Source organism: Dama dama, chromosome 29 (assembly GCF_033118175.1).
Source record: "Dama dama isolate Ldn47 chromosome 29, ASM3311817v1, whole genome shotgun sequence".
Classification (NCBI taxonomy): Eukaryota; Metazoa; Chordata; class Mammalia; order Artiodactyla; family Cervidae; genus Dama; species Dama dama.
In genome coordinates, this window is record NC_083709.1 from 51151427 (window position 1) to 51163563 (window position 12137).

Genomic DNA, 12137 nt, shown 5'->3' on the forward strand with positions numbered 1-12137 from the left:
TACAAGGAGGAGAAAGGGATGACAGAGGATGAGATGGTTAGATGGCATCACCAACTCAATGGACACGAGTTTGAATAAGCTCTGGGAGTTGGTGATGGACAGGGAGGCCTGGCGTGCTGCAGTCCATGGGGTCGCAGAGTTGGACACGACTGAGCAACTGAACTGAACCGAGTCAGTAGACTTAGCTTATCTTTTTCAAAAGAACTAGAACTGGCCTCAGTACACAGTCCACCATATGAAAGCACATAATCAGGTTCCAGTTACAGCATTCTCTATAGTATTCCCAGATGCTCTGTGTCATTTGGCAAATCTATAATGTAATAATATTGATGGTTCCCTCACATGTGGTGTTAAGATTTGCTCAGCCAAATATTTTTTCTGCACTCTCTCTTAAAAATATGTCACTAGAGTTGTCCTGAAATTTGTACTCTGGCAGCTTTATTTAAATGTCAACCAGATGCAGAATTTCATTGTAGTGTTTTATTTTTCAATTTGTCCCTGTGGATTATTGGTGTTTTGAAACATTTTAAAAAAGTCTTTCTATATGTTGGTTGCTGCCTGAAGATAAAAGATTTTAAAAATTAATGAACTTCCTCAATTAACATGTTTTAATTTTCCCTTCTGGCTACAGGATCATGGTTTCTGAATTTCAAATGTTTTTCAGGTCAAGACAGAAGTAGATGAACTGCCTCATTGAGTGCAGCTTAAAATTACTGCAGCAGTGACTTCTGAAGCACAGAAGGGACCTGTGGCAATGTCTCTCTCCTCTTCTAGTTACACACACTTCCATTCAAAACCCTGTTCTCACTCCTTTCGAAAAACATCCTTCTGGGGTAAAATTTTTCATGCATAACCTCAGCTCAACCAATGACTTTCTTTGAACAAAAAAAAGGAACTCTTGATTATTCTGTGTTGTACTCAGAAAAGCAAAATAAGTTTCAGAAAATTTAGAATATACAGTTAAAAATCTATATTGTGGATAAATATTCCTGGAAGATATTAAGTGTGGAATTTTATCTAGAATTTTTTATAAATTTACACCATAATGAGATTAATGCTAGTTTTGTCTGTGTGTCTGTAAAACAAAGTTTTATTAACCAAATTTCTCATACTTGAAACAAATTAGAAGTAGAATTTAAAAGTTTTTCTAAAAGTACAATTTAGCTTTTACTTCTGTTGTAAAATTAGTTTCTCTAAACACTATCAAATTAATTAAATTGATATGAAAAATACAAAGTGTGCGGTGCCTGCTTTGGCGAAGGTGATGACTCAGTGGTGCCAATCATTCCATTTCTATTTCTTATTAACTGCTTTCAAAACTTTAAATGAAAAAAGCCACAATAGGCTACTCTTAAAATTACTCAATAATTACAATAATCTAACAAAAGAACTTGGGAGTACAATTTATCATGTGCAATAGTTATTCAGGATGACAGGCAAGGGATTTTTCATGTGATGCTGCTTGCTTTATGCTACCGTGTTATTTGATAACCATCCACAGGGACCTGGGTCGCAGTCCTACCTTGAGTTGAATCTCATCCAATCAAGAGATAATTAATCTCAATCTGAGTCAACCCTACTAAGCTTCAGGAGGGCCATACTGAAATTTGGAGCAGCCACTAATAAAAACCTAGAATAGAGGGGAAAGCTACACATAATACTGTACCAATTATTGCCTCTAGGAAAGCAGATCTTAATGGGCTTTAGAAGGCATTTCTATGAATGCATCTTTTCACTCTTACTTAGGTTTAGAACATTGAAGGAGCTTCCTTCCTTTGTAGGCAATAATTTTTTTTTTAATTCAACTGTCAGTGAAATCATAAGAAAAATTCTAAGTCCATATTTGAAGGCTTGCCAAGATTCCAAGTCATAATTAGATCGCTGTAATGTGTTTGAGAAATTAAATTCACATCCGTCACATAGGCTGTTAGCAAAAGAACACCCAGCAGCCAGTTGAAGCAACAAGAAGTAATTCAGAGACTAACACTGCTCTGCCTTGATCATTTGGGTTTGGGGAGAAGGGAGCAGACAGTGTCTCCAAATAGACACACACAGATAATTCTTATAGGTGTAAGCAGTAGGCCATTGACCTTGCAGGGCCTCCCAGACCAGCAAAACACCTGTCTGACTCTGATGTTACACCTTGCCAGTGGAGCAGTTTCTAAACAAAATACAGTAGTGAGCACTGTAGTGAAACAGCCAAAACAGTTTATAGGAGAGAGTCCTCATTGCTGACTCTGGGCACGTGAGACGGGATGGGCAGGTGATGTAAACTACCTTGACAGACAGGCAGCCTGATGTAATTAACATTTAGAAGATATTAAATTTAATGCTTACATATTTTTTTCCCAGCTGCACCACGAGGCTCCTGGGATCTTAGTTCCCTAACCAGGTATTGAACCTGAACCTTTGGCAGTGAAAGTGCAGAATCCTAACCATGGGACCACCGGGGACTTCCCCCATGATCTTTATTTTTTAAATATTCATAAAAGCCCTGCACCCAAGTCTCTGGCCCTCTACAAACCAATTCTGAAACTGCAGTTGAGAAAAGTTTTAAACAACTGAGTCTTGCCCTTCTTACCTGGTTAAAGGGGCCAATGAACCATGAAATGACCAAAACACTAACTGTCAATATAGGAAAAATAAGACAGGAGGCCTGGATAATCTCCAAGCTGTCTAACCAACCTCTGTGTAATCAAGAGTTTATTTTCAAAGCCAGCCTTCCTGTCTGGTGTGTGGCTCAGTCTCCCATGCCCTGCGCCTGGGTGTTTGCACAGCCTCCTCTGTTGGCAGGCCTCTCCAAATTCAGTGCTCCTTTACATCAACAGGCGCATCATCTGAAAGCATCATGTGGTCTACCCTCCAACTCTCACTCCCAGCTCAGCGCCTCAGGCCAGTGCCACCAGCCCTAACTCTCTTCCAGCTTGCAAAGCCATCCACAACCTCAAATTCCACTTTTGTCTATGAGAAACCACCCACCCATACTGACTTGGCCAAAGCCCTCTGACGTACCTGCCGGTCTTTACTGATACCTCCTCCCTGTCTGTCCACTGTTATCATCCCCTCAGTACTCCGGCAGTCACAGTTCAGCATCTCTTAAGGATCTGTTCACATTTTATGGAATCTTCTCTGCCCAGCCCATCCAAGGAATACCCTTCTCCTTGACCCCTGATTTATCTCAATGTTTATGCTCTTTATATTCTACCTTGTATTTTTAGCTATTTTATATTGTTTTATTTAGTTTTGTCATCTTGGATATGTTATTTTTCTAAATCTAGACTGTAAGCTCCTTAAGAGTAAGGACCATATCTTACAACTCTTTGTATTTCCAATAGCACCTGGAACAGCACCTTAAAGATGTGTAGTGAGTGAATATGTGCTATTAAATGATTAGGTCACCATTTATGAGTGGCAGATAAGGGTCTTTCATTCATTAATTTAACAGACATTTATTGAGTACTTATCATGTGTTAAGCCCAGTTCTAAGCTCTGAAGACACAGCAGTGAATAAAAAAGACTAAATCCCCTGACTTTACAGAAGGCAGACAGACAAACAAATAAGGTAGTACATAATATGTCAGATGGAGATAAGTGCCATGAAAAAAACTAAGTCCTCTCAAAATTCACATATTGAAGCCTTAACCCCCAATGTGACTGTACTTGGAGAAGGGCTTTAGAGGGTAATGAAGGTTAAATGAGATCATGAGGGTAGGGTCCTAGCTGAAAGGATTGGTGGACTTGTAAGACGTGAGATCAATCCCTGTCTCTCTGCTCACATGCTCTGAGGAACACAGCGAGGTCACAAGGAGAAGGTGGTTGTCTGCAAACCAGGACAACAGCCCTCACCAGAACCTAACCATCTCTTGCAGCCTGATTGTGGACTTCCAGCCTCCAGATCTGTGAGAAAACAAGCGTCTGTTGTTTAAGCCAAAACAACCAACCAACCAAAAAAGCCTTTAAGTCGGAGTTGGACACAACTCAGTGACTAAACAAGAGGAATAAGGAGTGCCTGGAAGGGGTACTATCTTACATAGAGTGGCTTCACTGACGGATGTTTGAGCAGGGACCTAAAGAGGTGCTGCTCTCTGATGGAAGAACATTCCAGACAGAGAAAATGACAAGTACAAAGGCCCTGAGGTAGGAATGTGCTTGATGTGTGTTCAGTGAACAAAAAGTGGCACAGTGCAACAGTATCGGAGTAAGTAAGGGAGGCTGCGCTAGAGAAGTGGGGAGGGGCATTCAGATATAGAGCCTAGAGGGCCTGGACTTTGGAGGAAGATGGGGAACTTAAACAGACCTGTAAAGCATTAAAGCAGTTAGTGTCATTTAGCATGAATGGCAGTGACTAAAATCAGACCAATGCTCAGGCTATTTGTGTAAAATAAAATCACTCCTACATTTATAGAGCACCCATCTAGGCCAGGTGCATTCACAGATTATCTAATTACTTTTATCTGAGTTGAGCAATACGTCCATTTTGTAGACATACCAAGTTTAAGAAACTTGCCCACATTCACACATCTGATTGATTATCAGTGGGCCTGGAATTCATCTCCAGATAGACCTAATTCCAGAGCCCATTCCTTTAACCATTGCTGGTGGAAATTGCTGAAGTCTCAAATATACATTATACTTGACTACACATGCATGCATGCTAAGTCACTGCAGTCATGTCCAACTCTTTGCGATGCTATGGACTGTCTCCCACCAGACTCCTCCATCCATGGGAATTCCCTAGGCAAGAATACTGGAGTGGGTTGCCTTGCCCTCCTCCAGGGGATCTTCCCAACCCAGGGACTGAACCCACATCTCTTATGTCTCCTGCCTTGGCAGGACAGTTTTTACCACTGACCCACCTGGGAAGTTCTCAACTTCTGGAACAGACAGAAGCCATCTGTGAAATGTGGGCTCTCCCTCACCCCCAAAATAGTGCCCAGATGAACACCCCTGCAGGTGCCAAACCAGGAACCAGGAATGAGGGCCATCAAAATGAAGAATCACTGACTCAGTCAGTGAGTCAGGGGGCTCAGAGAGTCTGTTAGATCCACGATATCCAGGGACTCTTTCCAGCTCTTAGTGACTGAAAGCCTTACCTGGCAAATATCTAGCCAACAAATTCTCTTTTATTTCATGTCAGAATCATAAAACACATGCGTCAGTCAAATACACTTTTTGACTCTGGATTTGGATCCACATATGTGAAAGGAGTTATGGAGGGGTACACTAACAAGCAAAAACTGTTGTCACTGCAGAGAGAGAGATCCACTGGCCCAGTGTATCCTTGAGTCAGGAAGCAGTGCTGGGCAGAGGCAAGATGGCAAACGGGTTTCAGTTCCAGAACCAACTCAGATTGCCAATGTGTGGCTACCAAGAGCATCGCACCAAGCTGGGCAGCAAAGAGCAGATCTGGATTAGATGACTTCCCTGTACGTGCAAACGGAACATCACACTTTATATGACAGTTAAGTCGGACAATATCATGTTAGAGGAATATATCGTACCTTATCCCAAAAAACCAAACTCAGTATTTAGCAAGAAACCAAACTCAGTATTTAGCAAGTAAAAATCCATCAAGTCTGTACTTAAACACTGACATATTCAGAATGAGACCTTAGACATAAAAAGCCCCATCTTTATAATGTTACTTATTAATTTACATAATGATGTTAATATTTAAAAGGAAAGATAGATTTGATAGATTTCATTTACCAGGTGGTTTATCAAGCACCTCATGGATAATGAAGTTGTATTTTAGGGTAATCCTGCAGTTGGAGCAAAGCCATCAACAATTAGCTAATTATCAAATTATCGATGTGCTGACACTATGGTTCCTAACTGAATGGTTTATTTAACTGCTGCCTGTCTCTATTACAAGCTTTTAGCTTCTTCCTCTGATTTTTCTTGAGCCTGACAATGTGACATTGCTTTTGTCTTTTTTCCAACGCTTATGTTGACTTGTTTTATTATTCTCTTGATATGCCTACTTGTTCAACACTTAAATAAGCAAGTCCCTAAACCCCTATGCTAAGAATATGTGAAAAAGAAGCCACTATCTACCAACAACCTGATCTTTAAAAATATTTAGGCAGGGAGGGCACAATAAAAACATTGTTAAGTCATCTTTCTGCATGCAATACTCTTAAAGTTACTTTTACTTTTCCTCCTGTTGTTATGGAACAATTTCTGATATATAATTTTTTAAATATTAAAATATTCTGTTATGCACAGTTATTTTCTATTTCATGAAACTATTAAGTATATGTATATACCACATATGTAAGTATATGTGACTTCATGATAAGTACATATAATATCTTACATTATGCATAACTATTACTTTTGCACAATATATGTCAGGCATACTTCAATATGAAAAGATTTGTTGACTCTGGAAAGATAACAATGAAAATCTCCCATGATAATGTGTGTTCATGCAAATATCTCCTAGTTATGCTATAGAATGATAAATATATTAAATTGAGAGCTGGGATCATTTGCTCACGATTTTCCAACACATTTTACCTTAAGAACTTTTCTACAAAAGAAAGCATCCTGCAAGGCCCCAATGTGAAAGTTAAATTCTGAGCCACCCTCACTGAAACAGGAGTGGGGACCCTGTGTATCTCTGCTTCTCCACTTGCCTCAGCCCAGGCCCACGTGGCAGTCTCTAAATCATGGAAACTGAGGAAAGGGAGACTTAACCAGATGCTATATTACACAAGATTTGTTTGCTGAGCATTTCAACACCAGACTACAAACCTCTTTATCATGTTTCCCTTGGATCAATCACCCCTTTATAAGAGGCCTCTAAAGCAGGAATTTTTAATATTTTATGAGGCTCCATCAGGATGGGCTTTGAACATGCTCTTCCCTTTATTTTTTCTCATAATTTATTTTCTAAGTTTACATCCAAAGTCACTTGAATGAATGAGAATAATGTCATTAGAGAATAATGACCACAAGATCTGACAAGGTGATGGATTCCTAGTACAGTAACTTCAGCATCTGTTTCTATAACTTGTTTTGACTATAAGACGCTCAGAAAGTCCTGATTCATTCAGACACGTAGCTGTAAAGAGTAATTTTTAGAACTTTTTAATTGAGGGAGAATTTATATTTAGTGAAATGCATAGACATTAAGCGTACGATCCAATGAATTCTGACAGAGGTGTACACCTGTGTAACCAACACCCCAATCAAGACAGAGATGCCTATCGGTCTGGCTGACTTTGGGGTGAGGGGATAAATGGTTTTGGCAGTGTGCAGGTAAGCCAGTTTTCAGTCAGCCAGAAAATCTCCCTTCAAGGCCTGCTTAAGAGCTGTGAATCAGGCAGGGCCCCAGATCCCAGTCTGAATGGTGGCCCAGGGTGTTAGAGAAGCAGTGTGTCCCCCGCGCCCACCCCTCCCCCCTGGTCAGGCACGGTGGGACAGCCCCATGCCCTCCGGCTCTGCGAACTCAGGCGCCAAACTCCAAGGGGACGGTGGGCACCGAATTTACAATGACACACAGTAACGATGGCATTTTTGACATGGTGGGGCAGGCCTAGCCCAGGGAGAAGGGGCCAGAGCTCCTTTTCCCAATGTGAGCTCTCCGTGGGTCAACAGCAGGATTGTTATGAGAGAGTAACCCGAGCCGGGTAATGTGTGTAGGATCTGTGGCTTTATTGTGTCCCTGCTATGTTAATTAGTATTAGGAGCATGATGGATTGGCAACACGTGTGCGCTCGGAGTCTTAAACCAGCCCTGAGAGTTTAGCACTCCATTAGTTACACCTCACAGAAACCCGGGGGATGTTTACTCAAAAAGAGGATCAGTTACAAGAGGGAAACATGCTAATTCATTCCTGATACTGTCTGGGGAGAGGGACACCCCATCAGCCAGGGAGTGGTGTAACCCGTTTTCCAAGAGGGATGGAATGAGGGGCTGGCGGGAAACTACAGAAAGCCCTGCCCTCCCCTCCACTCCTGCCTGGAAACCCTGAAATCTCAAATCCTCAGTTGTTCCTACACGAATCCTTCTGAGACAGAAGCTCACAGAAGGCTCTGTGTTGACATTTCAATTCATTACCCCATTCCAGGGGCAGGGAGCTCTCGACCCCATCTCTCCCACACCCTCGCCAGGCCGCAGAGAGGGGAACTCCCACCCCACCCTCCTCATCAGGTTTGCCACCAGCTGGACCAGCTCTGTCTTCCCCTACCAGAGCCCAGGAGTTACCAAAAGGGCCCAGAAAGGATGTTTCAAGTCTTGGGGCTCCTCCCAAGCAGGTGATATTTCTGTTGTTGCTGCTGTTCCATTGCTCAGTCGTGTCCAACTCTTTGCGACCCCAGGGACTGCAGCACGCCGGGCTTCCCTGTCCTTCACCAGTGCCTGGAGCTTGCTCAAACATGTCCATTGAGTCAGTGATGCCATCCAACCATCTCATCCTCTGTCATCCCCTTCTCCTCCTGCCTTCAATCTTCCCCAGCATCAGGGCCTTTCCTAATGAGTCAGCTCTTTGCACCAGGTGGCCAAAGTACTGGAGCTTCAACTTCAGCATCAGTCCTTCCAAAGAATATTCAGGGTTGTATTTCCTTTAGGATTGACTGCTGATACTACTGTACTTTTTTTTTTTTTTTCCTTTTTTTTTTCTTAAACACAGAGAATTTTGAGAAGATAAATGCCAAGTTCCCATCTCACTCTAAGGTTCTTACATCTTAATGCCATCAAAGCAATTTTCTAGACATGAGAAAATATAGCTGTGGCTAAAATATTAATGAATCCATGAATGGTGCTGGCTTTAAATTAGCCTTCGTAATCGGTATGTAATATCTAGTAAGAATATAGACTACACACGAACACACACACAAATACATTTGGGCAATGGTGTGATGGTAAATGTTTAACAACTGGCTGAGGGTGGGGGAAGCCCTGATTTGCACTACCTGATAGTTTCTGGGGTATAAATATTCCCAGAATAATAAATTTTGAGCAACCCATCTGGTATTACTGAAATTGGAGTTGGGAAGAAATGTTTACAACTGGTTCTCACCCAGTAGGAACAGGCCCCAGCACACCGTTAGAAGCTGGGTAAATACACCTAAATAAAACTCACCCTTGTTTCTCATTACCTGCAAAGTTTGTCCTCCTCCTCTCCATCTGTTATTATCCCCGTATCTCAGTGTGGTTGCAAAGATCTTGGGCTATTAGCATATCTGGTTCAAACCCCAGTTCTGCTGGTGTGAAATCCTCAGTGAATTCCTTTGTCTTTCCTTGTCTACAAAATTGAGACTTTCATTTTTTATTTACTAGTTATTTATTTTTGGCCATGCCTGTGGGCCTGTATAGCCTATGGGACCTTAGAGCCCTGCCAAGAATCAAACCCATGCCCCCTGCTTTGGACATGCAGAGTCTAAACCACTGGACTGCCAGAGAAGTCCAAGACTTTTTAAAATAGGTTGTACTCCAAAGGTTGTCATGTGGATTATATAACTTACTCAGCACTCCCCAAAACAGTGACACTAAAACTTCAGGGTACCTCAAGATCCCTTATAGGGCTTGCTATGACATAGAGAGCTAGGCTTCATCTCCAAAGCTTCCAATTCAGCTGAGGCCTCTGTCTGCCTTTCTAGAAAATTCCCAGGAAGTGATGATATAGTTGGTTCAGAGCTCTCACTTGGAGTACTCTAAGGGTTTCAGTACAGTGCCTAAAATCCATTAAATACTGGCTGTTGTACTGTCAATTCTAAGAGGTCAGAGCCACTGCCTCTAAAGACCATACCAGGAAGACCCTAGGCCCTTCGTACCTGAACATACTATATCAGAGGGGCTTCTTAGGATCTATGAGCAACCTTGGCTGCCCTCAAGTAAGAAACAGCAGGAGAGAATCAATTCTTCCCCTGCTGCTCCCTCCATCAGCCAGCAAGGCAACCCAACTACCTTGAGTGTCCACTGTGGGCCAGCTCAGACAGAAGATCAAGTAGGGCTAAAAGACACATACATGAAAGAGGCAGGGAGCAGAAACAATTACCTCCTGAAGTCACCAGCCAAAAGCAGAAGCCCCTGAAGGGCAACTGTCCTTCCATCAGGCATTCAAGCTTGCCTACTGGCTTGTTTTTCAGTAGTTGATCGTAGGTGTGCCTGGACAACATTAATATTTACTGGTAAAAAACAGGGGCTGATAGGGGCCTTTCTCAGCTTCAGACAGGACTGAATCTTAAGTGAAGCCCAGAATTTCTCTTCTGTGTCACTAATCCTTCATAAATCTCCCATTTTGGGTTTCACGCTGTACTGAGATCAGTATTATGTAACTTCTTAGGCTCACCTCTCATTACAATTACCATGTTCACTGCATAACTAAGAGAGGAAGTACAAATGGTTTAAATCTCGGTGACTTTTTAGGTCAGTTATGCCAGTTTATCAAGTTCTTTGCTAAAATACATCCCACAAGCCACATGCTGCAGTCAGGCCATGGGGCAGTGATAACCTAATGCTTAAAACAACACAAGGGAAAGCAGGACTCGCCCTGAGAAAGAGAACAAACTTTTACAGCCCGCCCCTTCCCACGTGAACCACCCGGAAACCAGTTCCCCGAACTGGCACGCTGGGGCAAGTGCTCTGTTTGGTTATGTAACAACGAGCACCATTTTTGCCCCGAGCCCAGCCGCCATGGGAAATGCCAAAGTTACTGAAAACCCAGATGGGAACCCCAGAGAGGAAGGCCCTTCAGATCTTCCATGGAACTAGTCTTCAGAAGTCTCAGTATTCTGATTTTCAGATACACCCGGAGGAGGCCTGGCCTAACATTTCCGTCTCATTGGAGGGCTGGTTTTCTTCCCTTTTGTGTAATGCATTTGCACACCAGTGCCTGCACCAACATTCCCGCTGTGCGCAGACCCCCTAACTCAGCCTTAAAAGCCAGCTTTGCACCAGCCAAGAAACACTGACTCCAGCCTTCCTCTTTCCCACATTTTTCACGTAGTGGGCAGTGAAGCACATTTCACTGTCATGAGCTCTTCCTTCTTCCAATGCTCATGTCAGCTGCTTTTCTCCCCACCTCCCATCTTCACAGTCTTCACAGAGGGAGCGTTGCGGGAGGAAGAGACAGAAAGAACCTTCTGTCTGCTTACTGCTCAATCCATAGAACAAAGGCACTATGGCAAAGTGTTGGAACTATAACCTACCCATCACACTATGAACTAATTATACAGCGGAAAATTCCCTAAGTAAACATGGAGTGGATTTCCTTGGTGGCTCAGTGGTAAAGAACCTACCTGTAATGCAGGAGACCCGGGTTCCATCCCTGGGTCAGGAAGATCCCCTGAAGAAGAAAAAGGCAACCCACTCCAGTATTCTTACCTGGGGAATCCCATGGACAGAGGAGCCTGGTGGGCTACAGTCCACGGAGTGAAAAACAGACAGACATGACTTAGCGACTAAACAATAACAAAATATGAAGAGAGATGGAAACCAGCCAGCAATACAAGACTAGAGAAATTCTCCCACCTCATGTCGGGTGCCTCTCTGTCCCCTCTGTTTCTAGCATTCACATTCTAATGGCTTATAAACAAAAAAATCAGAGGAAAAGATCAACAGATTTGACTAACTGGACATTAAAACAATAGAAGGAAAAAAGGAACGTGTACAGGAAGGAGAAAGAAAAAGGAAGTTAAAAAAAGACTAGGGAAAACATTTACAGCACACAGTATAAAGGGCTAATAACTTTGTAAGACATGTGTCATTTCATTGATAAGAGAACATAGTGGTGAACAGAATTCACAAAGCAGTCAATTCAACTAGCAATCAAAAACAGAAGAATAAAAAAAAAAAAAAAAACAGAAGAATAGTCACTGGAAGTCAAAAAAATGCAACATTAAATATCAAGAAACCATATTTATCTGGTAAAATACCAAATGAAATTTTATGTTAACAACCAAAGCCAGTAAGGGTGGTGTGAAAATGGCACTCAAACATTACTTGGGGCATCAGAAATTGGCACAAATCTTGAGCAAAGAAGTTTAGAAATACATATAAAATGCCATAAAATCATTCATACCCATTGGCTCAGAAATCCCATTTCTAAAAGAAGAAATAATCTAAAAGAAAGAACAAGCTATGCACACACAAATATAATCAAGGTAACATTATTCATAATTTTTTAA